Below are 25,852 nucleotides of genomic sequence, written 5' to 3'. Positions count from 1 at the left end.
ATATTCAATTTTTTACACACACACACACACACGTCATTTAAGTGAGGGGAGAAGGAATAAAGAACACTTTTGTCCTATAAATTTAATTCTAAATGAATTAGCATGTAATGTGTAATTTTAAGAATCTCACCGATTAAAAATACCACTGTGCAAAAACAATAACATGTTCCTACTGCAATTAGAACTCTTATTGCATGTCCTACTACAATTAGCACTCCTTTTCAAGATAGTATTTGACTAGTTGCTTCACTTTCTTAGCTTCTTCTGCAATCCACTAATACTATAAGACCTTCGAACCCTACCACACCTTATAGCCGTACCACATAAAAAACATGTCTGAACCCAAAAACCCTCTGGTGGACTACGTGACGGAGGACCAACAAGAAGGCAGTCAAAGCAAGAAAGCCGCCAAGAAAGAAGCGGCTAAACTGGAGAAGCAGCACGCCTCCTCAGCCTCCTCCGCCGTGGCTGGTGTCTCCTTGGACGCGCCTGACCCTCTCGCCGCCAATTATGGTGACGTCCTTCTCGAGGAACTTCAGTTGAAGGCGGTCATCGGCCGTAAATAGACCGAGATCGGGTCGCTGACGGAGGACTTGAAGGACCAGAGCGTGCTGATTCGGGGCCGAGCCCATACTATCCGGGCCGTGAGTAAGAAGATAGCCTTCTTGGTGGTGAGAGAGAGAGGGTTCACCGTGCAGTGCGTGTTGACTGCTGCGGCGGACCTCGTCAGCGGCCAAATGGTGAAGTTTGCGACAAGTCTTAGCAAGGAGTCGTTTGTTGATGTTGAAGGGATCGTCTCGGTTCCCGGAGTTCATATTAAGAGCGCTTCACAGCAGGTATTCATGTATAGACATGCATATATCGTATATTCATATGTTCATACGTAATGGCAGCCACATATACAATGAGTAAGAATTTTGACGACAAATATATACTTGGACAAAAAAAACCCCGACTTCCACTTGGCAACAGACTATTTGCTTACAACACTCTCTCTCTTCCTCTGCTCATAGTCCTTCCCTCTCACTCCTCTGCAAAATCCTCCCCTTTTTTCACGTGATGGGCGCCCGTTCTACCACTCTGAAACGACGTGAACTATGACGAGGCCGCGACGGACTGAACATTGAGCAAGGACTCCAGCTGCGGCAAGGAATAATTGCACCTGCGACCCATGGATTCGTGGCTGTGATTCAGTCAATCTCTTCTATTTCCGGCGTTTCTCCGTCACCGACTGCTTTCCCTCCCTTCCTGACTTAGTGATTCCGTCAATCTCTTCTCTTCTATTTCCGGCGATTCTCCGTCACCGATTGCTTTCCCTCCCTTCCTTCCTTGTCTGTGGGTTCCTTTGTTTTGGGGGTATGGATTGCCCTGTCCTTGTCGCTCACCATAAAGAGAGGACTGGCGGAATTGGTGGAAAATAATATAAACTGAAAAAAAAAAAAAAAAAAAAAAAAAAACCTGTACATTGATTTTAGTAGCCTACATCCTAGTAGCAGTAGGAATCGGTTTTTGTCGGGTACGTGTTTATTATTCGGTTTTTGTCGGGTACGTGTTTATTATTCGGGCAGTTCTATTTCCAAATTAATGGAAATTTAATATAATTTTTTTTTTGATTCTCAAATGGCCCCTCCTATTGTTATTGTGAAATTACACTATTAATCCTTACTAACGTTACTAATTAACTTCACAATTATATATGTGTATCTAACCATTATATATCACCATGTCTGTTTGATTTTCATTACTTTTGTTTATATTTTTTCATTCAACAAATAAAATACATGAAAAAAACCTTAAAATATGGCAAACGAACATAAATTATTATTATTATTATTATTATTTTGATGAAAATGAACATAAATGGGAAGAATAAAAAAAGGTAATAAAATTAGTAATACAAACTATAATGAAATCATCAAATAATCAACACATACAACAGTAATGGATTTTCATAATAAAATAGGACTACTGACAATGTTTCAAACAAGCAATTAGGCATCCCCAAATTCTAATTAGACAAACAGCAATGTTGAAGGCGTTTATGATGAATGGTTGTTCTCCTACCAAATTCATATTTCTAGTCAATTTTTCACTTATAAATAAAAAATTTATACTTCTGTCAATTTCTCATTGATGAAACAAGTAGTGCATTCGGCATTCCGTTCAATTCTAGTTACTATTATTCTTCGTCTTTATGGTTATATGATTGTTTCAATCTCTTTTTTATGTTGAATTTTGATGGGAGTTGCGAATTTAATGTGTGATACGAACCCTTAAGTATCTAATGTTAAATTTGTCTCTTAGGATTGATGTAGGACTGATGGGGTAGGTTAAATGGAATTAAAGAATGAAGATTTTATTAATGTTTATTATCATTATTATTACTATTATGATTATATCCTATATGCTCTTATTATTGTCATGATTATATCCAAATTTAGAGCGATTGCTACTGCTATTATTTTCTTCTTATAATTTGAGATCTCCTTGACATTATGCATTGTCAATAACGTTTATAGTGTAAGTGTCAACCCTTGGAGAGTGAGACTATGAGAGCTCTAACGATTCAAATGTCACATATAACGTGAGTATCAAATTTGATAATTGCAATCCTGTAGCTTTAGGTATTGGGTCATGTCATTTTTCGGCTGAAAACCATCTAAATTGCCACCCCAATCGGCATCACAATGGCCAACTAAGCACAAATTTGAACCCTTATAACATAACATGTAATCTGCGGTCTTATTGAATGGGAGATCCAATTTGCATAATTTATTCTTATATAGTTGACAAACCCTAAAATAAATTAAAGAGAGAAACGGCAGAGCCTTTTTGAGTTACAAATACTGTGATTGATAAATACATATACACTTTTGATTGATCAATAATATAATTATTGAACTCAAGTTATCTGAAGGGATAATTAAGAGTAATTCTACTGCTAATATTTATTTTATATTTTGTGTGTGGTTCTTGTAACAACCCACTCCACCACATGGTATGATATTATCCGCTTTGGGCCTGAGCCCGCACGGTTTTGCTCTTGGGCTTCACCCCAAAAGGCCTCATACCAATTGGAGGTGACACACTTACATATAAGTACTTCACCTTTCCTCTACCCAGGCGATGTGGGACTGTGCACTCGTAGCTCGCCAGTGTGGTAGCCTGACAGTGTCTCTCGCACCCGCCCACGGCACACCCGCCCACAGGGTCATCACAATCACCCCCCCTTGGGGCCCAACGTCCTCGTTGGCCACACTTCCGGCTGGGTCAGGCTCTGATACCATTTGTAACAACCCACTCCACCACATGGTATGATATTGTCCGCTTTGGGCCTGAGCCCGCACGGTTTTGCTCTTGGGCTTCACCCCAAAAGGCCTCATACAAAATAGGTATAAGTCATTCAACTTGTTCAGCTGACATGACTTGAATATAAGTAGGACTTAACATTTTAGTTAATCCATTCCCTTATATAAAATAGGTAGGACTTAACTGATAAGTTAATCCGTCCCTAGAATGCCACCGTCCCATACCGGTGCATTAAACCACACAATCCAACAATTGATGTAATAATTAAAGAAATACATCAAACATTCCAGAAATAACTATGATAATATGATATCAAGTTATCACAGAATATGAATGACTTATGATTTATTTAAGCTCATATATCATATGTCCTACACAAACTGAATCTGATACATGATGATATTTTATTATATCGTCAAATAAGCATTCTCCATATCCAATTCATCCTACACATTTATTCTCAATTGCTAAAGCATTTTAAAAGATTAAATCCATTCGTTTGTGTAAACATTTAAATAGCAAGCATCGTTATGATTGAGTGTATTTAAATTTATTTAAACCCAAACCTAGTCCCTATTTAATGTTCAGGAATCCTAGGCATGTTTCTACGTTCCATCATTCCACATATATGAAAAATACACAATTCAAACATATAAAAATTCACACCAGAAATCAAATCAAAATCATGCATTTTTTAATTTATAACACAAGAACAGATATGACCCAATTTCACAAAAACCTATACTTTAATCCAATTAAACATGCATAATTATTTAATTTTATGTGTTTAGTAAATCCTGGAATTTCCTAGGCATGTACAGAAACACGAATCAAAGGGAAAGAGATAGAAGAAGAACTTGCCTTAAACTTTCGGATTGAAAGTTAAACTTCTTCTTCCTTGATCTTCTCTCTAAAGGGTTTTCTCCTCCTTCCTCCCTCTTTCTCCTTCTCTCTCTAACTCTCTCTCTAGAATATATTACGTGATATATTTTCACTCCTTTTTCAACCTATAGTTGTGTATTTATAGGCTAAATAATAACCCTATTCCTTTTCCCAATCCAAGTCAACTTAATAAAAAAAAATAAAAATGAAAATATTAAAAAGGTAACTTAAAATATGTTACGTATATAATCTATGTATATCCTTATTAATTAAATAATACATTAGATTATTTAGTACTACTAAAGTTACCATAATATTAAAAGGTAACTTAAAACATGTTAAGTATATAATCTATCTGTATTCTCATTAAATAAATAAAATATATACATCAGATTATTTATTTATACTAAAGTTACCATAATATTAAAAAGGTAACTTAAAACATGTTACGTATAAAATATATGTATATCCTTATTATATAAATATATAAAATATATACATCAGATTATTTATTAATACTAAAGTTACTATAATATTAATAAATTACTTTCCTTTTTATATATATGTATATACATATATATCTATATATATACATATACAACTATCCATGGATAATTATCCATACCCATCCAACCTCCTATCCAAGCAGTCCATGGGATCCAATTGGTTGGCCAATTACCACTAACCATAACCATAAAAGAAAAATAAAATAAAATAATAAAAGAAATGAAAACATTTAATTTACAATTAATTAACATTAATCAAATACATCATTTAAGCACACAATCTAATTAAACAAATAATACAAATAACACCTAGACAAAATACAAATAACACATAGATAAGTAGCCAATTAATCAAGTAACACTTAATTCAATTAAACACATAAACAATTAGTCAAATAATCAATTAAACAATTAAAAAAAATATAATAAAAATAAATAAATAAATACCGAGACTATCCTTTTAAAATTAGGGGTATTACATTCTTCCCCCCTAATAAAAGGAATTCCGTCCTCGGAATTCGCCCTTACTTTCTTCTATTATGCTTGGAAACTATGAGCGAAAAACATCATCATATTCCCAAATAGACGCAACCTCACTATAAGGGCTCCACTTAACTCTAATATACCCAGTGGTATACAGAGTTCCTATATTTTAAGAAACACAATAATCATACAATGTGTAGGTTGTATCAAATAACAACGTAATCCTCCTATGTCGACAAGGGAATGATTTACATACCTCCAAGTGCCATAGAATATACGCACAAACTCCTATGCACCCAGCGCTAATAATTTGGTAACGCTAATTCAGAGGTGACTGCCTCAATTGCGAAACACAATCGTGTAAAAGTCAATGTAATAAGTAAACTTGACCTTTCTCCAAAAATCGTCTTTCTTCCTACATAGAAAACAGAACGAGCAAACTACTCCCTGATAGAAAAACTCTAGTATACGAGTTCAACTATTTACAACATCCTACTGTTGCTTCCCAACCGCGCGCAGTTCAATATAAAGGGAAGTATCTATTTCCGATATATTTTTAAATGAAGTCAAGGTCTAATTGTACATCCCTTACTTCCATTTCCAACCAACAAATGAGAGGTATGCATTGTGAAAGATACAAAACCTCCAAAGTTGTCACACTAACCTCCTTGTGCCAACAATATCACAGACAAAATTCCGACAAGTGAAGTAAATTCTTCCAACAGTCTATGAAAATCTAGGATATACGCCTCAAACATATCCTTTATGGTCTAATTTAATCTCTCGATTAATTCCCCCGTCTATATTTATGAAGTAGAGCTGCTACTCTAAAATCTTCATAAAGCTCCTTCGAAATAGCACTTTGCATCCACTAATATGGACATCCACATGCTATAACACCACTATCACTGAACTATAAAACTACTATGAAGTTCTAAAATAAGCATCACTCAAATTTATGTCCTCAAGCAATCTTTCTCAATCCACCACTCGGATTCCATATGGAAAATTGAAATTCCAAATCAATGTCGATCATTCCCACCGACTATCACTCCTGTTTAGTTCAACTTCCATATTTGGTATAGGAAGTGGCTAAAGATTCCTATGATATCTAATGATCAACTTTCCACCTTTGTAGCAGGTTTTACACTTAGGGCAATTATAGACACGTCCCTATCCGTACCTGTTCACCAAAACCGATATTTGATGTCGTGATGTACCTTCTAACCGTCTGGGTGTACCAAAAAAAAATTATAAATTTCCATCTCAGTCGCTCGACCGTCATATCACTATTTATAGAAACTACTAACTCCTCCTCCAGTACCTTAAACTCCATCTGAGTAAGGTAACACCTTCTCGAGGGTCAGCTCCGATATTCAAAATTGAACTCCTCAACTACCGTAGTAATAACAAGTGTTATTATTACACCTGCTATAAATGCATCTAATAACTCAACAACTAATCGAAAGATTTAAATATTCTATCATTTGTTAAGAGCATCCACTTCCATAATTGCTTCCACCAGACGGAATTTGATATAAAGTGTGAATTACCACTTCTATCTATCTAAACCGTCTCGTGATCCGTTATATTCGTATGAACTGATATCTTACCAGCTCGATCAAAATAGATAAAATGAAACTGATTTAATTTTATCAGTCAACCAATATCCCATCTAGAATCCTGACCCTTGCATCAAATCAGCAATCCCTCAACTAAATCCGTGAAAATGCTCTGTCATTTCCACTTCAGTATAGAAAATAGCTGCAAGAATCCAGTGATCTCTGATGGTCCATCTCTACTATTTAATAAATATTAGACTTAGAGAAAAAACACTATATTCCTCTTCCTGCCTGTCCTCCAAACATCTGCTTCATACTGTGAAGCATCATGTTTCTACTAGGGTGAATAAAGAACTAAGAGTTGTGAAACTCAGTCTTTGCATCCTCCATCCAATTTGTCTGCAGAAAGTACTGTTAATCCGGTACCACCAGTTTTCGTCTGTACCCATTATTTAAATTGGAGCATCTTCAAAAGCAAATTCTGCAACTAAATCTATCCACTACTGATCTGTGATAAACTTACCGATATTGAAAGTCAATCGGTAATTCCATTTATCAATAGTCAACTATGACTTTAACTCAACAAAAGTCAACAAACTACGACCTTTCCATATATACCATGCACCTCATCTTTATATAGGTGTTTGGTCTTACCATCTTATCTTTGACACACCCTGCTTCTTTAAGACAAGTTAGTGTCAATCCAACTTCTTTGTCTAACTTCAAAAGAATATGAAATCTTTCCATCCTCCACATAAGTCATCAATTTCCTTGCAACAACTATTTGTTGCAAATTGTGACTAAAAAAATAATTCTATATTATTTATGAAAATAAAAATACTTAGCTTCCTCTTCCATGTGCAACACCGGTAAATTCCTCCTAATGACACACCCTCTTGAATAAATTCTTGATTAAGAATTTAGTGCTGAATATTTATTCAGTCTCCTATCCTCACTCGGTGTCATTCCAATAAGTACTTAATCCAGTACTAAATCCTCCTTCCGACTTGGTAACAACTTCTAAAATTTTCAAGAAGATGTTCAGCAAATCCAGCACCTCTGATATATCATCATGGCGTTTTAGTGATCTTTATTTACCACTACCTCACGCATACCGAAACATTAACAATCACCAATATCATGGCGTTGTAATATGATACGAATCCACACCTAACGTAAAGTATATCAAATTAATCGTTCTAGATTGTTTGACTCGTAGTGATGGTTTAATTATCCCATCCCAAAACGCACCATAATGACACATGTCCAGGTCCAATAGATTGGTTAGATTTATGTGTATCTACCAAATCCTATGACCGTATGCTCACAAATTTAGCGTAAATAGCGCTATGACTCCATGTTATTAAAACAATAATCGATTGATCACACACTTATGTCCCCAACTAAACCACATACCAAATCCCGAGTAATTAACAAAAAAAAAAAAAAAAAAAGATACCAAATGTAATACCCCTAATTTTAAAAGGATAGTATCGGTATTTATTTATTTATTTTTATTATATTTTTTTTAATTGTTTAATTGATTATTTGACTAATTGTTTATGTGTTTAATTGAATTAAGTGTTACTTGATTAATTGGCTACTTATCTATGTGTTATTTGTATTTTGTCTAGGTGTTATTTGTATTATTTGTTTAATTAGATTGTGTGCTTAAATGATGTATTTGATTAATGTTAATTAATTGTAAATTAAATGTTTTCATTTCTTTTATTATTTTATTTTATTTTTCTTTTATGGTTATGGTTAGTGGTAATTGGCCAACCAATTGGATCCCATGGACTGCTTGGATAGGAGGTTGGATGGGTATGGATAATTATCCATGGATAGTTGTATATGTATATATATAGATATATATGTATATACATATATATAAAAAGGAAAGTAATTTATTAATATTATAGTAACTTTAGTATTAATAAATAATCTGATGTATATATTTTATATATTTATATAATAAGGATATACATATATTTTATACGTAACATGTTTTAAGTTACCTTTTTAATATTATGGTAACTTTAGTATAAATAAATAATCTGATGTATATATTTTATTTATTTAATGAGAATACAGATAGATTATATACTTAACATGTTTTAAGTTACCTTTTAATATTATGGTAACTTTAGTAGTACTAAATAATCTAATGTATATATTTTATTTAATTAATAAGGATATACATAGATTATATACGTAACATATTTTAAGTTACCTTTTTAATATTTTCATTTTTATTTTTTTTTATTAAGTTGACTTGGATTGGGAAAAGGAATAGGGTTATTATTTAGCCTATAAATACACAACTATAGGTTGAAAAAGGAGTGAAAATATATCACGTAATATATTCTAGAGAGAGAGTTAGAGAGAGAAGGAGAAAGAGGGAGGAAGGAGGAGAAAACCCTTTAGAGAGAAGATCAAGGAAGAAGAAGTTTAACTTTCAATCCGAAAGTTTAAGGCAAGTTCTTCTTCTATCTCTTTCCCTTTGATTCGTGTTTCTGTACATGCCTAGGAAATTCCAGGATTTACTAAACACATAAAATTAAATAATTATGCATGTTTAATTGGATTAAAGTATAGGTTTTTGTGAAATTGGGTCATATCTGTTCTTGTGTTATAAATTAAAAAATGCATGATTTTGATTTGATTTCTGGTGTGAATTTTTATATGTTTGAATTGTGTATTTTTCATATATGTGGAATGATGGAACGTAGAAACATGCCTAGGATTCCTGAACATTAAATAGGGACTAGGTTTGGGTTTAAATAAATTTAAATACACTCAATCATAACGATGCTTGCTATTTAAATGTTTACACAAACGAATGGATTTAATCTTTTAAAATGCTTTAGCAATTGAGAATAAATGTGTAGGATGAATTGGATATGGAGAATGCTTATTTGACGATATAATAAAATATCATCATGTATCAGATTCAGTTTGTGTAGGACATATGATATATGAGCTTAAATAAATAATAAGTCATTCATATTCTGTGATAACTTGATATCATATTATCATAGTTATTTCTGGAATGTTTGATGTATTTCTTTAATTATTACATCAATTGTTGGATTGTGTGGTTTAATGCACCGGTATGGGACGGTGGCATTCTAGGGACGGATTAACTTATCAGTTAAGTCCTACCTATTTTATATAAGGGAATGGATTAACTAAAATGTTAAGTCCTACTTATATTCAAGTCAGGTCAGCTGAACAAGTTGAATGACTTATAGAGGATTAATTTATTATATAAGGGAATGGCTTAACTAAAATATTAAGTCCTACTTATATTCAAGTCAGGTCAGCTGAACAAGTTGAATGACTTATGGAGGATTAATTTATACTGGATAGGATGGTCACTAGATTTTATATATATAAGTATGGTGCCATGATATGAGCTTGAGTCTCAGGATCAGTGGTTAGGGTGCGTATATCGCCAGGGATGTGTAGCTAGATATAGTGTAGTTGTGTACCCTGGTAGGTCTAGGTACTCATGCCCACTATATGTGCGTTTTGCATGTTGCCTACTATTCAGGTTGAGACAACCCTATAGTCTAGTGAGGTTCCTTTAGTGTGTATATATATATATACGGACTACTAGTTACTGTTGGATTGACTAGGATGTATACATGTATCGGATCTCTGCTTGGACTGTAGTAGAGTAGAACTTGTTTGTGGGCCTGACCCACCATTATTTTTCAGGTGTTCGTCACGAGTAGAGGTTGTTCGTGCTGAGCGGGGATCAATCTACTTCATTCTTCCGATGCTACATAGGAGTTCCTTTATGATTCAGTTTCCTGTTTTAGAATACTGTCATTTGTTTAGTTTGGATTTTCTAGGGGTCCACACAGTATGGATTCCCGAGTTGTATTTTGGAGGATCAGTTGTATCAGAAGAGTTTATTAATTAATGGAAATATATTATGAGGTTTATTATTAGATTATCATTTTAGTTTCTTGTCAGCATTTTATTTATTCTTCTTTATTCTTTTGTACTCTGTGTTCGTTTATTATCAATTTGTTTTGATATCCTCGGGTATTCGGGCGTGGGCCTGGCCAACCCACATTCGAAAATTCGGGGGTATCACAGTTGGTATCAGAGCCTGACCCAGTCGGAAGTGTGCCGACGGGGACGTCGGGCCTCCAAGGGGGGTGGATTGTGATGACCTTGTGGGCGGGTGTGCCGTGGACGGGTGCGAGAGACACTGTCAGGTTACCACACTGGCGAGCTACGGGTGCACAGTCCCACATCGCCTGGGTAAAGGAAAGGTGAGTGCTTATATGTAAGTATGTCACCTCCAATTGGTATGAGGCCTTTTGGGGTGAAGCCCAAGAGCAAAACCGTGCGGGCTCAGGCCCAAAGCGGACAATATCATACCATGTGGTGGAGTGGGTTGTTACAAATGGTATCAGAGCACTCCAGGTTCAAGTGTCCTTAGGAGTGTCTTTCGTTATGTGACTTCCGCGTTGCGTCTCTTAAAACTTAGAGCTCATATTAGGATTCGTTGTACTCTATTTACGGTTCGTTAGGAGGAGCTGATGTCAATTAGATTCTGTAGTTACAGAATGGTTGGCATTAGGAGGAGGATTGGGTTCAGGGCGAAAGCAATAAAAACCCAAAGAAGTAAAGGAGTAAGTTATCGATTTCATTGCCCGAAAGCAGAGTTAAGGATTGACGGTTTAGGTTCGTTTGGCGTTACTTTAAAAGTATAAGCCAAGGAATGATTTAGGTGTACGTGATAGGTCACCGCATATCGGGACCAACACGACTTCAGTTGATCTCAAAAAGGAGACAAGCGAAGAGTAGGAGCCGAAGAGGATCCTAATGGAGGAGATTTATGTGCATTCAGTAGAGAGGGTACTAAATCTTGAAGCTGGATGATCGCACGAGGTGATCTGAATTACTAATAGTATAGCGAATGTTATTAGTAGAATTAGGGTTGATCAATCTACAAATAATTAAGCTTTCTTATCATCTCTAAAAGAGGTATATAAGAAGTATTGTTCAGGAGTTTGGGGATCGGATGTGTTCTTATCAGAACGAAATACATAATTTTTAAATCACATACAAAAAGGCATATGGATTATGTTGTGACGTTTTAATTCACTTTATAAAGCCAAGTTAGATAGTTTACATTCCGTGTATAGGGAGGATGAGGGTTAAGCCCTTAGTATTTGCTTAGACTAACAAATGTTGCTTTTAAGCTATGTTTTAAAGGATATGTTTCGAAGTTGAATGATTATTTACAAAACTATAAAAGTAAATTTTGAAACAATCTAGTAAGGTTGATTTCAAAGGAGACTTTCTTTTCTAGAAAGAACGATGTCCTAAGTAGGAGTATATTTTGTTCTGTTGTGTTTATCATACGTGCTTTATGTTTGATTGTGATGACCCCGTGGGCGGGTGTGCCGTGGGCGGGTGCGAGAGACACTGTCAGGCTACCACACTGGCGAGCTACGGGTGCACAGTCCCACATCGCCTGGGTAGAGGAAAGGTGAAGTACTTATATGTAAGTGTGTCACCTCCAATTCGTATGAGGCCTTTTGGGGTGAAGCCCAAGAGCAAAACCGTGCGGGCTCAGGCCCAAAGCGGACAATATCATACCATGTGGTGGAGTGGGTTGTTACAAATGGTATCAGAGCCTGACCCAGCCGGAAGTGTGGCCAACGAGGACGTTGGGCCCCAAGGGGGGGTGATTGTGATGACCCTGTGGGCGGGTGTGCCGTGGGCGGGTGCGAGAGACACTGTCAGGCTACCACACTGGCGAGCTACGGGTGCACAGTCCCACATCGCCTGGGTAGAGGAAAGGTGAAGTACTTATATGTAAGTGTGTCACCTCCAATTGGTATGAGGCCTTTTGGGGTGAAGCCCAAGAGCAAAACCGTGCGGGCTCAGGCCCAAAGCGGACAATATCATACCATGTGGTGGAGTGGGTTGTTACAGTTCTAAATTCGGTTCTTGACAATTACAGTTGGGAAAATATTCTGAATTTGATTCATAGTGTTTTAGAAAGTATAAATTAGGAATTGTATTCCCATTGCTTTGGACAAGCAAGCTTTGTTGGGTCAAAAAGTGGATTATGGGCTAAGTATATAGAAAATACATGTGGCTATTTTACAATTTTATGGCTAATTCAAGAATTTTGTGGGTAAATTATACTCAATATTTTGAGCATTTTAGATGTAAAAATGAAGGAAGAAAATTGGATGATACCGTCTAAATGAGTTTGGGGTTTTGAGAGTTTGTTTTGACATTCGTAGTTCAGAATAAATAATTGATTTTTGAATGAATTCGAAGTTATTGACAACATTTGTGATATATGGCAGTACTTTGAGATTTTTATTATAATTTATGGGAAATATTTGGTATTTTTGGTCAATAAGTTGTTTGGAAGTAACTTTGAAAATGTGTCTTAATTCTGCTGTAGGTGGAAGTGCAGGTGAGAAAGCTTTATTGCATTGGCAAGTCACTGCCGGCGCTACCTATTAATATTGAGGACGCTGGTCGCAGTGAAATTTTTATTGAAAAGGCTTTACAGGTACCTATAATTCTAATGATACTTTTAATATTGCTTGTAATGAAATTCAAATAGCTTATCACTCGGTATGCAGTTGTCTTCTGGTGGATACTGAGAATGTGCTCATTTTGTAGAATGAGCGGTTGGGTTTTAATTAAATTAATCTACGTAGAAATTAAGAATACTTAATTAAAGATTAATTTAAATATCATACTTGATTGATGATTAAATCTCACATATACCTTTAGAATATTCATGTAATCCTCTCTGAGTTCTTGCAAAATATTAAAGCGCTTTACCCCCTTCTGAGAGTTGTCGATACGATAGGTCTGAATAAGGGTTTTAAAACCCTTATGTGTATAACAATAACAGGGGGGATGACTTCTCTACAAACAAGTATACCTAAGTTTCCCTTCCTATCATGAAAATTTACATATTAATGGTTAGAAATAAATCACACCAAATAAGTTGAAAAACCACAATCCAACGGTATAAAACCATACTTCCAATTAAACCACCAAATTAGAAAGAACAAACCCAATCCATCAAGTATCAATAATCACATTACAATCCTGATTTAGAAAACGTAGTGGATAGGATCATAAAATAATTTTTATTATTTATACATATAAAAATTCCAACAATCTCCCACTTGGTCCAGGCACTCTAAGTTTTATAAAATGACACTATGAATTGCAACACACTTTATAAAAGTCGAGTGGCCACATATTTTTATTTAGAAAACACAATTATTGAAATTAATGGATTGAAACTTTAGAACACTCTCCTCCATAAATTTCCTCAATAGTGGATCATGAATGCGTAAACAAGTAATATATTAGTCTAAACAGTTCCATGGTCTCAAAACCGATTCCATCTAGGATTCAAGCAAATATAGTGGTTTTACTGTATTTCATGAGATATGCAAACTGCATGTGGTCCAAATGCACACCTCACTATCCGTCCTGCTTCATACCATCGCGATATGTCACCTGAACATATTACAGCAAACCGCCAATCTTCTGTTCAGTGTGAGGGTTTTCCAATATGGAGCCAATATCATATCTAGCCCAAGGTATCCTCATAGAGCGTTAACACTCCCACAGACAAACTTTAATATTTATGTTTGGATTTACCAATGTGGTGTCAATCTTACATCTAGTCCAAACAACCTCATGAGTGAAATACCACTCCCAGACAAATCTTATATTTGGATTTACCGATATGGCGTCAATCTCATATCTAGCCCAAACAACCGTATGAGTGAAATATCACTCGCAGACAACTTTTAATAATTATTTTTAGATTTACCGATATGGCGTCAATCTCATATCTAGCCCAAATAACCGTATAAGTGAAGTATCACTCTCAGACAACCTTTAATAATTATTTTGAATTTATCGATGTGGTGCCAATCTCACATCTAACCCAAACAACCTCATGAGTGAAATACCACTCCCAGGCAAACATAATAGCACGTGCATAAACCATATATATCAAAATAATAATAGTTATGCATCATAACTTTATTTTTGATGCAAATAACTGTCACCATAAGGTGTAAACTAGAGGAAAATAATTGTCACCACAAGGCGTAAAGAAACTAACTGCAATGTAGCATATACAAAAGAAATACTAGACATCATAACATAATGACTCTTGAACACCTATTCGAATCACGTGCTCTTTAAATACTTTATTATCTTCGGCTGAAGACTTTAGTAAGAGGATTTGTAACAATCTTTTTGTAACCATATGGAGAAATCTTGATAACACGTAAACCTTAACCTTCTCAAGCTTGAAAATGTACTTTATGTCAATGGGCTTACTAAGCTTACCCATGTCCTTTATGTCAAAACTTTACATAAAATTCTTAATGTCATGTATCACATGAATGTCATTGCTACCTTGCAAAAAATCATCAACATATAGGACAAGGAAAACAAAAAAAAAACGACTCCCACTGAACTTGAGGTATATGCATTTATCCATAACATTCTCTTTGAACCTACAATTAGTAACCACTGTATCAAAATTTTGATACCACTGCTATAAAACTTGCTTAAGCCATAAATGAGTGATAATGAAATAATGACTTTTAAAGAGTCATTTAATGAAATTGAAGAAAAAAAATCTCAAAGAAATCAACACTTAACTTTTGCTTAAGCATTTGGCCATTAATTTTTGGTCTTATATCCACTAGACACCTCAAAATCACCAACTATAACATACTACCAAGCTCAAGAAGATCTCCTAAGCTAAACTGGCTTAGGAACTTGATTGAAAACTGAAAGAAAAGACTGCAAATGAGAAAATAACTAATTGAGTTGGAAAACTAAAGAGTAGGAATATGAGCTTTAATTGAAACCACTAAAGAAAGTGGAATGAAGCCTGAAAATGTGTTCTGTAAAAGAAACTACAATATCTTAAACTCTCACTGGATTCACCACTCTCATTAAATATGCATGACATATTCCAATAATCTCCATAGGTCTACAAGACAGTAAAATCTCGAATCCTTTAATCTTTCAAGATGCCCAATAAAATAATCATTGATAATATGAGTATCAAGCTCCTTCTATTTTATAACTCTGTCTCTATAAGACATCCCCACACTTTTTCTTTTCTGTAACTTTATTTTGTGCAGGAGAACTAGGAATGGTGTATTGTGGCACAATGCCCTACTTTTAAGTATGTACTGAAAGTACTTCAATTTACACCCTCCTTACCATTCTCCCATTAAAACTCACCACCTTAAACCGATCTTAAAACCATAATCTTTATACCAACTACTTTCAACTTTAATCTAGTAGATTTTACACATATCAAGTGCTTCGGACTTCTGGTGGATTAAGTGCACGATCATACTTTGATAACCCATCAATGAAGACAATGAAATACCTTTACCGCAAACGAGCTACAGTAAAAAATGGACCACAAAATTCGGTATAAAATATAGTTTAACCAAATGATTGACTAGCCTCAAAATTTGCGTTTTTCTGCATTTGTCCTTTGATACAACCAACGCATAAAATTTGTAGCCCAATTAATCTCATCCTTGACCAAGCGTTCAAGTCTCTTTTAAGAAACATTCCCCAATATCCTATGCATAGCATGGATGAATCCTCTCTAACTAAAGCACGATTTTATTCGGAAGGTATCGAGTCTATAAAAAAACAAGAAACAAGTAGGATCACACCCGAATCCATCTACCATGTCTATACCTATACTTTTACCAAGTTTGGCTCAAATATTAACATGACAATTTTCTTTTATGCTTTGTTTTTCTTTTCACCACAATAACTTTTTCTTTTGATGTTTTTTTATTTCTACAGAACCAACATTTATCATTCCATGATCAATGTCTTTTCATGTATTGTTCTGTCTTTTTTTATTCTGTTTAGCCTTATACAATTTCTTGTTGCCTAGTTTATTTTTGAAATGATTCTCGCTGTCACGGCAAGATGAGCTGATTCAGTTTTAACACCCTTAAGTCGCTCCCTTTCAATCACACAAAATGCTAACAGCTGGTTAATTCCACAGCTAACTTCTTGTGAATTATAATTCACCTTGAAAAGCTGAAAAACTTAAGCAGAGAATAGATCACCATGTGAACTAATAACTTATCAACAAATATGATTCTCTACTTCCTCAGATCATTAATCAGCTTGCATATCTTATAGATGTACTCCCTCACTGAACCATTGCCATCATATCTCACTAACATAGTTCATGTCAGATAATAGTATTGTAGTTGCTTCTTAATAGTCATTAACTCTTTCTTGACTAAATCAAGAAGCTCCTTGGCAATATCAAAACTAGAATACCACCATGAATAATATCACCAATAGAAGCATACATTAACTTAATGGCATGGTAGTACCTTTAGTCCACCTAAAATGCAACAATTTTCTACCTAAGAAGACTCCGCACTGGGCATATAGGTTTCTTCCTCAAAAAAACATAGACTCATGGTCTAAGAAACCCAATATAATATCAAAACATGTCTTCTAGGCAATATAATTTTAACCATTCAATGGTTCAATCCCTATGAGCTATCTTTAAATTACGGAAACGTCTGCACCAGAATAAATGTTATATTGAATAACACCACATAAACAACATATAAAACAATATGTCATAGCTTCAGGGATTATTACTTTAATTCGTGCTTGGGGTTTTAAGCCGAATTTCTCAGGGTGTTGTACTATGTGCAAAACTGTCCACCCTGCGGGAACAGATAAAATGCCATCTAAAAATCACTTTTTGGCAAAATTTTAGATTTTACTTTACCTCCCAAACCTGCGATAAAATATCACATAAACCTATTTGATTATAATTGAATTATTGCTAAACATTTCCACTACCTTTTGGCAAGAGGGTTATTTAGTTATAATCCAAGCACTCTCAAATATTCTATTCACTTATCTCAACTAAGACATTGATCACCTTTTGGCAGAGCAAATGCCCTCATGTAGGTAAGTGCACTGTGAGACCTCAATAAGACCAATGTCTTAAAATTTAATAAAATAATAATCTCCATGAGCGTGTCACCTTTTGGCAGGCAGCACCCACTTTAGCTATTACCATTGAAACGGTCACTTTACCGGTCTTCCTAAACCCCAAGGAAAAACCTAAACTAAAGTTCCATTTATTTAAGTTAAATAATTTCTTTATAATGCACATAAACTAAACCCAAATATTATGGAACACTTAATTTCACCGTAATATAAATAGCTTTAACATAAATAATATTAACCCTCCTCAAACATACCAAGAAATTACAGTGAACAATATAATAACATGCACATCAATCAAGATTTAAAATCTTAATTCTTTATGTACTTTAATTAAAATAAAATAAAATAACAAAACTTGATACGTGTATATTATATATCTGATGAACAATTTAAAGTATTAGAATCTTTAAATCAATCAAGTTAATATTACTTGCTTATGGCATTTACCCCATAGATTTTTCCAGCTAAAGCTGACTTGTATACGTAATACAGTCTTAAGAACATCTATTCCATTTATTATTCACTATTCATGAATAAACCATTTGTTCACAATATTGTCATGCAAACAATTTAATTGATGATAAAATTTCAAAGAAAATTTCTATTAAACTATTCTTTGATATCGATCAACTAATTACTGTACATATATTAGAACTTGAATTGAATATCATATTGATTAAATGTTCAATTAGTTCACCATAGATCAGTCAATCATATCACATATATTCACATACTGAATATATACCCAAAACAATAAAAGAAATAATCCACAAATTGACATCTCAAATACCATGAAATGAATCATCATATGTGTGTAAAGTAACTTTATATTTGTGAATCTACAAGCTTCACTAGTGAGTATCTCATCAAAATCAAATTCTAAATTAGTGTATAGATCCATACATATTTACCATGACATTTAAAGTATTCACTACTCAATTGTGCACAATATAATATTATTTAAAAATTCATGTTCAATAGCCTCATTGCTTACACATCACTGTATTTATTTATTTAAAAATAATTTATTTATATATATACATATACAATCGAATATATATATATATATATCTATATTGTGAATACAAAATTATTTGATTGCGCAAGAAATTAGGGAATACAAAATTGATCCAAAATATATGGGCATAAGTAATCTAATCACTTGGTCTCCATATATGCTATTAAAAACAATACTTTTCAATGCACGAAAATGAAGATCTGAACAAATCATAATTTTCCACTAAACTTAATTTCAAAAGAACCATAGATGCATGTACTAGAATATATATATTCATTCAGCTTTTTGATAGCCATCACACATGTACTAGAATATATATATTCATTTAGCTTTTTGATAACCATCACACACAGTGACACGCACACACACACACACAAAACAAAACCCCTAGTTTAGTGGCGTGCACACACAACAACAAACAAAACCCCTAGTTTGGAAGCTACTTTTCACTATTGGAACAAAGGTAAAGGCAGACGCTTCTCTCCTTGCTATTTCCGACTCCTTACGAGCAAGAGCCACGTACACAATTTGCGATTAAATATATATTTATATATTTATCATGTCTCTAATTTAAAATAATATATAATATGTAATCAATTCATTGATCTTGATTACTACAAGAAAATCTAAATCCTAACATTACTCTGATACCAATTATTAGGTTTTAATTAAATTAATCTATATAGATATTAAGAATACTTAATTAAAGACTAATTTAGATATCGTACCTGATTGATGATTAAATCGCACATATACTTTTAGAATATCCATGTAATAGTTAGAGCGCTTTATCCCCTTAATTATCGATACGATAAGTCTAAATAAGGGTTTTAAAAGATATATATAACAACAATAGGGGGAGACGGTTTCTTTATAAACAAGTATAAATCTCCCTTCGGAAACTTAGATATCAATGGTTAAAAATAAATCACACCAAATAAGTTGGAAAACTACAGTCCAATAGTATAAAATCATACTCCCAATTAGACCACCAAATTAGAAAGAACAAACACAATCCATCAAGTATCAATAATCACATTACAATCCTAATTTAGAAAACGTACTGCATGGGACCATAAAATAATTTTTATTATTTATATATATATAAATTCCAACATGAGCTTCCAGCAATTATCTATACTTTTTTGTCGTTCGATAAAATCAATTAATGTACATTCTATATAGTAAAGTGCGTAACTGCGTATATTAATTTTGGTAATTTGGTATCTTGATTGGTGCAGGCTGGCGAACAGGTTGCTCGTGTCAATCAGGACACTCGTTTAAACCATAGGGTTCTTGACCTGCGGACACCTGCTAACCGAGGAATTTTTCGCATCCAGTGCCAAGTTGAAAATGTAAGTTCACATCCTTTGGTTTGCATATTCTATTTTCATCTTCCCATTTGTGTTCATTGCAATATGCACAGTATAGTTTCTTGGAGACCATTGATTGTTAGAAAAGGGAATAAATAAAACACTTGATATTCTTAGAAAAGGAAGTGTGGATTATATATGTTAAAGAAAGTTTTCGTATATAATATGTATTTATTACAATTAGTATTAGTACTGAAATTATTCTTATTATGAACTTGGGGCACCTGTTTAGTACTGGAGTACTTATTACTATTAGTATTAGTATACTGATCGAGATTATTCTTACTGCGAACTTGGGGCACCTATTTAGTGGAGTAGCTATTGTGCGTTTATTTCTTTTTATTGAATTTGGGGTTGTCTCCTTTTTCATATATTTTCTTTTTTAACTAAGTTTTACTATATTGCATGGTATACTTACTATTAATCTTATTGAAAAGCTGAAGAATCTGGTCCTTAATTATATATCATGTGCTGTTGTCCAGGTATTTAGGCAGTTGTTGCTGTCTGAAGACTTTGTTGGGATCCATACACCAAAGCTGATAGCTGGTTCTAGTGAAGGTGGTTCAGCTGTTTTCAAACTGAACTACTTTGGGCAACCTGCATGTCTGGCGCAGTCACCTCAGCTTCACAAGCAAATGGCAATTTGTGGTGATTTCGTGCGTGTTTTTGAGGTTGGTCCAGTTTTCAGGGCAGAGCCTTCCAAGACACACAGGCATATGTGCGAGTTTACAGGTCTTGATGCTGAAATGGAGATTAAGGAGCACTATTCCGAGGTAAATTTGAATGATTGGCTTCAGTTGGCATATGGACCACCAATTAGCTATAAAATTCTCTGTGCGTTTGTTTAAAATTGTGCTGATGTTTACAGGTGATGGATATTGTGGACCGCTTATTTGTTGCAATGTTTGACCATTTGAATGAGAAATGCCAGAAAGAGCTTGAGACTATAGGGAATCAGTTTCCATTTGAGCCTTTGAAGGTTAATTACATTGATTTCCGCTATTGTTGAAACTCTGATATTTGAATTTTGAAAACCCAATGATAATGGACTAAACAGTTTATGTTGTTCTGATACTGAATATTAACTGTGTTTGAATATGCAGTACTTGAGGAAGACTCTATGGCTTACATTTCAAGAAGGGGTTCAAATGCTGAAGGTATGCAGATATTTTTTGCATTAATTTTACCTGAATAGAATTGGAAAGTTAATAAGATGAAAGTGGGTATGACATTAAAAAGCTGTTGCAGCTAGTTATTCCTCTTATTTTTCTTTATTTATTTATTTTTTTTTTAGTTTCTTGGATGCATGTTGTGCCTCTTAATATTCAAACCATTCAGTACCTACCTGCTCTTCTTTTTTTTTTTGGTTTTTGTTTCCGTTTTTCGTTGTGTCATAATATAACTAAAGTTGTAGCATGAAACAAAAGGAGATTTGTGGGGTAGATATACGACTCGGCAACATCTTCTGCTTTTAAGTTTCCTTTGGGACCTAATTACACTCAGCTAAGACATGGACGTGTGGCATTTTGTTTCTTGAAAATATTCCTCTCTCTTATTCTTGTAAGACTTGATTGCACAGGATGCTGGTGTCGAAGTTGATCCTCTTGCTGACCTGAACACAGAATCTGAGAGAAAACTGGGCCAGCTTGTTGCGGAGAAGTATTCTGAAATCTCTAAACTTCAATTTTGCCTCTCTTTTTTTTTTTTATTTTTTTGGTTATATCCTAATTTTCCCTTATGGTTTATATTGTGGTAACTAATCTGGAATGGGCTGATTTTTCTTTTAGGTATGGCACTGAATTCTATATTCTACATCGCTATCCTTTGGCTGCTCGGCCATTCTATACTATGCCTTGCTTTGTTGATCCAGCCTACAGTAATTCATTTGATGTCTTTATTCGAGGTATGCAATAAAATATTGAGAAAATTACATATAAATGGAGTTAAAGTTCCATATTTACTTAGAGGCTGAGTCAAAGTTCCATATTTCTCTAAAATGGATTGCTGAGGTGGCACATGGTTTTTTACTATTCAGAAATTGTGGTGCCTAAAATACCCTTCCGCGAAGGTACTACTTTTTTGAACTGAAGGTACTACTTTTTGGCGTCCAGGTACCATGTTTTTTAAACACCCGCGAAGGTACTACTTTTTCTCCGAAGGTACTACTTTTTTGAAGTGAAGGTACTACTTTTTTGAACTGAATGTACTACTTTTTTGTTAAGGAAGGGCATTTTAGGCACCATAATTTTTTAAACAGTAAAAAACCATGTGCCACCTCAGCAATCCATTTTAGAGAAATATGGAACTTTGACTCAGTCTCTAAGTAAATATGGAATTTTGACTCCATTTATATGTAATTTTCCCTAAAATATTACATGTAACTGTTACGAATGCATTAATAGTTGAAACATTTTGTACGTGTAATTTTGGTTTTATTTTATTTACTTTTTGTCAATTAAATCACCTGTTCCTTCTAAAGGAGCTTCTTTGATGCGATCTTATATTACCTGGAAAATTGTTCTATTGTGATCTAATTAAGCAACTCAGTTGATGGCCCATTCTCTGCCAAAAGAGACTTGGAATATTTATACACAGGAAACTTGTCATTGTGTGGTTGGTTTTGGAAAGTGGGAGATTTACACCTTCATTAGATTGAGATGATTGTTAAAGGATTATGAAAAATAAAACTAGAAATAAGTTCCTCCAGGAAAAGTAGAAGTACTCTCAATCTATAATATAAAGAGGTTCAATTGATTTTTGTGGTACGAATGAATAAAAGAAAATTCTTGTGGTTAACCTCTCTCATATGAAATTATGGCAAGGATGATGATGATGAATTGATTGATGTAGTATAGACATTTTGAAATAGAAACTTGTTCAACTGTTGTAGAGATCTTCTCGTGATCTGGCTCTAAAAGGAAAAGCGAGACAGGGATGATTTTTTGCAATATGCAATGTTTTTATTGCAAGAGACGTAATTTCTGGCTTTGACGCTTTTTAGCGTCTGGTTTGGTGATGTTGTAACGGATGAATTTTGTTAAACAAGTGGAAATATAGAAATTTCAACACTAGTTTTGGATGTTTACGTTACAACTAGGTACCATTTGGACACAATAGCTGGTGGGTTTAGTATGCATATCCAACCCTAAAATTTTTTTAAAAAATCTTTTGAGGATAATCTGAATCCGTTATATGTACACATTTGCTTTTGACACTCATAACAAAGTCAATCTTAAATAGCTTGCACTCGTTCTATATTTTTCAAGAATGGATTCTTTATTTCCATTCAATATCTTCCGATGTTATGACATTCTTTACTTATATTTTGGCTCAATTCTGTCAATTTATTTTGAGGTTTTTGAACGACCCCATCCCCATTAGCCTTATTTATCAGTTTGACTGTTGTGATGGTTGTTTCCTTGAAATATATGAAAATTCTCTTTCCACTTTTTTTAGGTGGTGATACATTTGTTCTTACTTAATTGATTTATCCCATTTTTCGTTAGGGGAAGAGATAATTTCTGGAGCTCAGCGTATCCATATACCTGAATTCTTGGCAATGCGTGCGGAGGCTTGTGGAATTGATGTGAAATCAATATCAACATATATCGATTCCTTCAGGTATATACTTTTTTGTTGAGGGGTTTTCATATTTATTCCTTAAATTTCTTGTGGTAGATCTCGAAGTCAACAGTAGTCTTGACTTCATATCCTAGTTGGTGACCAAAATAAACGTTATATTGTTTTTTTTTTTTTGGTTGCTTTTTAAGATGACGAGATTAGTTAATATTGATGAGAAATTATATTAACAATTAGTGTTAAAAAATTTCTATTTCCAATTAATTTGTTCGAAGCTACTGTTTCTTTTATGTTTTAGGCTGAATGTTTTACCTATGCAACAATGTGATATGCGGAATTTTTTTTTACCATTTTAAAATAAAATCAATAGTTAAAATTGGACTGGTAGATTTGGGAAGATGGTTTACTTTCTTCTGCGTTTTTAGTTATTAATGTGTGATAAAAAACCTAAGCACCACATAACAATTCTTTGACATGCATAGGTGTTAAATATACAATTGTAAAATATACAAGAAGTCAAATGTTGTATATTTTTTGATGTTGTAAAATATACAAGAAGTCAATCGTAAGCACCACATATATGTTATTTATTTTTTGATGTCGTTAAATATACAAGAAGTCAATGATGTGGAACATTCGAGCTTTTCCACACCAAAGATTTGCATCTCTGATCTAATTGTTCTTTGTTGCAGGTATGGTGCACCCCCACATGGTGGGTTTGGAGTGGGGTTGGAGCGTGTTGTTATGTTATTTTGTGCCCTTGACAACATCCGCTCTACATCGCTCTTCCCTCGTGACCCTCAAAGGATTACTCAGACTATTTATTTGAGTGCAATTTGTCTGGATGTAATGTTCTTTGAAATGTGAGGGTAGATGAAATATTCACCGAGAAAAGTATTATGTTTGCATTAGACTAATGATCACCTTTTCTTCTTATACTATATCTCTATTTGAGTGCAACTTCATCCTTCCAAACCTCAACTGCTCTCTCTCTATATATATATATATTAATGTCTTCCTTTAAATTGGTGCACATACTTGTCCATCGGATTCGGCCGGTAGCATTCTGTGTTTCGTTTAATTTCAGTGTCAAAATGCGTCTCTCTCTCTCTATATATATATATATTAATGTCTTCCTTTAAATTGGTGCACATACTTGTCCATCGGATTCGGCCGGTAGCATTTTGTGTTTCGTTTAATTTCAGTGTCAAAATGCGTCAGATTGAACTCAATGATCGAAAGCAGAACCACAAAGATGTGCAAGCCTACTTTTTTTTTTTTTCCTAGTTGGGAACTCACACACACATGTCTCCACCGAGGCTCGAACCACTGACTTCTCTTTGAAAAGTAGGGGCTTGATACCGCTAGACCACTAACCTGTTGGTTACAAGCCTACTTCTATTATATTAGAAAACGATTTACATGTAGCATATTCATTGGAATAGGTTAAATATGGTTACAGTGCCAGTTTTTTAACAATTGTGCCGATCCATAATTATATTTATATATATATATATATATATATATATATATATATAACACACTTGCAATGCACAAAATAAAAAATTATAAAACATTAAAAAATATATAAATAATTTTGCACTATTATTAAAAAAAATCATATTATTTATTAAAATAAATAAAATTTTAAAAATTTAAAATAAAGTTTTAAAAAATTAAATATAAAAATAATTTTATTCATAAAGAATGTGGATTACAAAAAGAAAGTATATTTATTATTTATTTATTATAAAATGTAATGGACTCAAACACAATAACGTATTGAAATACAATTATTGAAACTCTATTAAAAGGAAAGTAAATAAAAATAAGAAACCCAACCCTACTATTTGAATTAATATTACAAGGAAGGTAAATTTATTATAAAAAGTAATATATTGAAAGTTTGAAACACAATTTGTACTTTTTTTTAACAAAACAAAATCATGTCGCCTGAACCCCAAAACCCTTCGGAGCCGCTGTTGTCTCATTGGACGCGTCAGACCCTCCCGCCAATTACGGCGACGTCCCTCTCGAGGACCTCCAGTCGAAGGCAGTCATCGGCCGGAGATGGACCGAGCT

The 25,852-nt window shown here is 34.0% G+C and overlaps 1 pseudogene; it reads left to right on the top strand.

Annotated features, from left to right (window-relative positions):
• The first annotated feature begins 332 nt into the window (after positions 1-332).
• LOC132310020 (aspartate--tRNA ligase 2, cytoplasmic-like) lies at positions 333-24,637 on the top strand (annotated as a pseudogene).
• Positions 24,638-25,852: the final 1,215 nt, after the last annotated feature.

The sequence above is a fragment of the Cornus florida genome, unplaced genomic scaffold (genome assembly GCF_030987335.1).
Source record: "Cornus florida cultivar Cherokee Brave unplaced genomic scaffold, ASM3098733v1 CherokeeBrave_3.0.0_Hap2_Chr05, whole genome shotgun sequence".
NCBI lineage: Eukaryota > Viridiplantae > Streptophyta > Magnoliopsida > Cornales > Cornaceae > Cornus > Cornus florida.
Note: the sequence above shows the minus strand (reverse complement) of the source record. Positions and strands in the feature narration are given on the sequence as shown.